Here is a 4,591-nt window from a genome sequence, read left to right on the forward strand (position 1 = left end):
GTCATTGATGTAATGGCCCTCCTGCACGGAGAGTGATGACGTGTAGTGCGTGTGTGCGTGCGTGCGTGCGTGCCGGGTGCATGATGAGCGTGTGTACACAAACAGTGGTGAGGAGCACCCTCGCACTGAGATGGGCAAATACAGCATGCAATGAATGCTAGAACGCTCGCCTCGAAACACAGTTGCCTCGGGCGTCCTGCTGAAACTGATCTGCCTGCTATTCCTAAACGTAACCTAAACTATGCTTACCTAACCTTATTCCGAACCTTAACTTCAGTAAAAATGATGCCAACACCTAACCCTATTCCTAAACTTAACCTCAGAAAAACTATGCCTAAACCCTAAACTTATATTTCTAACATTATTCTCTGTAAAACAAATACAATACAAGAAGCACCGAGGGCGAGCGTGTTTTAAGGCGAGCATTCCTGTTACCTTCAACTTAAGATCACCCAAATAGCATCCATGCACATATTATGCCCTGGGTAGGGTGTCGGACTCATGACGGTAGGACTGTTAGTACGTCGGACCAAACACATGCACACGCACGGACACTTGTACACAAACATATTATGCAGCCGCAGGTGCGTGCGCTGCACACGCACACACACGCACACACACACACGCACACACACATTCCCCCAAGATTTGTGGGGAGGGACTTTTAGACGTGTATATATTTTTTCAACCCCCTTGTTTCACATCTCCATGTGATTAAATTATTCAGCGGTACAAACTACAATCGTGCTTTATTAAAAATTATTAAAAAATCTTGCTGGGTTCCGCGCAGATGTGAAATAATTTATTGCCTGCTTGTTTTTCTAATTTGCATCATTGATTCCGGTGGAGTTTTGAAAAGCAATGATGCTCCCACCACTACAACATGCACTCTCTCTCTCTCTATCTCTCTCTCTCTCTCTCTCTCTCTCTCTCTCTCTCTCTCTCTCTCTCTCTCTAATAAGGGTGGGATGTATCAGTGGTGGAATGGGAGGAGGGGCAGGACAAGTGGTGTTTTCCGCTTTTGATAGATGTGCGAGAGGCTGATTTTATTTACATGTGTTTATCAGTTTTATGACTCGTGAGAGTATGTCGTTGAGCAAAAAATGTATTTTTTCCCCCCCAGAGTGGTGGGGGGACTGAGAGAGAGAGAGATAGAGAGAGAGAGAGATGGCTGCCTTTCAGTGTGCATATTAAAGAGTAAAACTCTCCAAACACCACACAGCACATTAAGAATTCCATCTGAACCTCTATTTGTCACTCGCACAATCAGTGCCCTGTGATTCACGAGATGTTATTTATTGTAGCCTATTTTGCTGTTTTTGTAGTGAGTAAAACACTTTTTTTTAAAGAAAATAAAAACAACTACACATTGAAGTGTTGTGGACATTTGAGGTTGGAAAGAAAATATAATCAAATCAAAATATCTGCCGTTTTGCTTTAAAGAAAATCGCATTGCCATGCATTAAACATGCATGGAAAATTTACACTTCAAAGTTGGACCCATTACATGAGCCATTAGTTCTATGTGTTGCAGCGCATCCCTATGGCCAGGTTATGAATGATTTAACAGTGAGTTACTGTAAACTAAATTCAATTTTCTTTCAAAGCAGCCATCTCCTCAGCACTTTGGAGAGAGAGAAAGAGAGAGAGAGAGAGAGAGAGAGAGAGAGAGGATTATTAGGGTAACACAGCTTGAAAGAGTGCACGGAAAAGACAGAGAAAGAGAGAGCGCAAGAGAGACAAGACAGAGAGAGAGAGAGAGAGAGAGAGAGAGAGAGAGAGGGAGAGATGCTCCTCTCCTCTCCTCTCATCGCGTGGTGAATCCTGAGCAATGACTGGCTACTTTAGCAATTAAAATCCAGGGCAAAGACACAGCGGCTTGCTTTGGCCCAGAGACTGGCCCATTCATCATCCAAACTGCCATAAAATAGCAGTAGATGGATTCTTTGATTTTAGCTTTGGAAGAACATAAATCAAAATCTAAACCACGGCCTGTCACAAGCATCACCAGAATTATCCATTTGAGAGAGAGAGAGAGAGAGAGAGAGAGAGAGAGAGAGAGAGAGAGAGAGAGAGAGAGAGAGAGAGAGAAGCAGGAGGAGGGAGGGAGAGAGAAGAGACGGGTGAGAAAGAGGGAGAGAGGGAAGAGGAGGAGGATCCGTTCTCATTGTTTCTCCTTCTCTCCGCAGACAGACCCTCACTCCCACTCCCACCTCTATCCGTTCCCCCCAGTGAGACAGGCCTTGGTAATCTATAAGTGTCTCATAATGAGACTTTCTCCACGTTGTATAGGCATGCATTCACAAAGCATTACAAAGCACAATCCTATATAACCTGGACTCAGATGGATTTGACTTTTGGTGAATGGTATACTTTTGATATTTCTGATATTAAAACTAGCAAATACTTAAAACAATTTAAAAAACTAAATAGTTGAGACATGAAGAGTCACTATAGTTGCATCTAGAAATAGTTTGGCTTCAAAGAAAAGATTAGAGATTTCTGTGTCATGTTATAAGACATGTGTGATGTGCCAACTACTGATAACTAAATGCTTATTCTCAGAAATATTTTGTTTTCTGATTCAGATACATTCAAATAAATTATGAAACATTAAAACATGAGCAATGTATTGATATAATTCAAATAGAACATTAGAGCGATGACAAGTATGAAGACACCAACAAAGCATGGAAGCATTCAACTTAAACAATTATAAGAATTAAGAGCCTTTTAAGGCAGATGATTCTTCTAGTTTTAACCGTACTATTTGGGTCAAACAACTTTGAGGAAACTCTTAATGTTTGGTCCCAAAAACCAAGGGCGACCGGGCCTTCTGCTACATGTCTGTGTGGAATGCCCTGCCCGAACACCCGAGAGCACCACAGTCTACTGATACTCTTAAAAACCTACCTTTTTAACAAACTAACAAAGCATTTTCTTAATTATTTTTGGGCCTTGTTTTGGTCAAATAATTAGTAAGAAGAAAAACAAAACAAAAAGTGTTGTACCCTGCCTTTATTTTCTTCTTTGTAATTATTTGATCGGCCAAAAACATTGTGTTTACTGTCACGATTTGCCACACCTGGAGTTGGCTTTGTCCGCGGCGTAAACGTCTTTAAATACATACTTTTTGAAAAGCCTATAGGGAAAATGAATGGGGAATTATTTCCTGGCCAACTCGTTGTTCTGCAAGACTGCAACGCTCTATAGGATTTCAATTTAACTTAAATAACTTGTTCTTCTTCTTCTTGTTCCATTATGTTTGAGGATGAGATTGTTGTTCTAGTTGTTGCCATCAGAGTCTGGGACAGGACAGGGTACTCAGTGGGACAGTTGCAGTGTTGGGATATTGTATGTAAAGGACACTCTGTAATCAATACCACAGTGTTGTTTGTTACAACTTTCATATTTCATTAATTTCCATGTCATTAAGCTAAACATCTCCTATCACCATTCACACATTATAATATAAATTGAAGGCTCAAATCAGTGATACAAAGCGATTTTAGATCTGCAATGTTTTTAAATCGTGAAAATACCCGCCAATCTTTGAATAGTATATATTTAAATGTATACTTCTTTTTTACTCAAATCTTTGCTTCTGTGGGTCCCTGGAACAAAATATTTTGAAATGGGGTCCTTGACATGAAAAGTCTTTCAGAAAACTAGATCGACCTCAGGTCTTAATGTGTTAAAACATCTAACTGTTTTAGAATTTATTGTATGTACCATTGTATGTACCACATACAATACTATCACCATATTCCAAACTCACCTCAAAACCCACCTGTTTAGGCAGGCTTATGACTCTGTGTGACCTGTGTCTTCTGTTGCAAGCTGTGTTTTGTTCTGCCTTTTAACTGTGTTTTTTGTACTGTTTTTAACCTGTACGGCGACCTTGAGTGCCCTGAAAGGCGCCTTATAAATAAAATGTATTATTATTATTATACATTCTAAAATTATGGTACATAATTATGGTACATATATTCAAAACAACATTGCTTTAGGCCTTTAAAATCCAGATAAGGAATACATTTAATGTTAAATAAACACAGCTGCAGAGTGCAGCGTGACCTCCTCCTCCGCTGATCGCATGCTATGGATCTCTCGTAGCTTTCTATTCCCGCTGGGTGCTCCTATTGGCCTGTAAGCTTGGCTCTCTTTCTCTCTCTTGCAACAGTCGTTTGTTTCCCGCTGCGCCCACATAGCTACAGCGTATACTGTATGAGGCTGAGGAGAGTGTCTGTCGCTGCTGTACGCAATATTATTGCGGAATCATTGTGTTTGAAGCAGAAACGGATTAGAGCCATTGGAAACATCCTATAGTTGTCCCTTTTAGGCAAATGTTCACATCTGTGCAACGTTTCTGTTGTGTGTGTACAATGTGTGGTGTGTGTGTGTGTGTGTGTGTGTGTGTGTGTGTGTGTGTGTGTGTGTGTGTGTGTGTGTGTGTGTCCGTCCGTCCGTCCGTCCGTCCGTCCGTCCGTCCATTAGCCTGCCCTGATAACGCGTGCCGTTTACGCGTTGCGTATTTCGCCGTCCGGTGACAATTCCAGATTAATATCTGATCCTAAAGCAGCCCCGTATT

Source organism: Protomyctophum bolini, assembly GCF_963924005.1.
Source record: "Protomyctophum bolini genome assembly, chromosome: 1".
NCBI classification, from domain to species: domain Eukaryota; kingdom Metazoa; phylum Chordata; class Actinopteri; order Myctophiformes; family Myctophidae; genus Protomyctophum; species Protomyctophum bolini.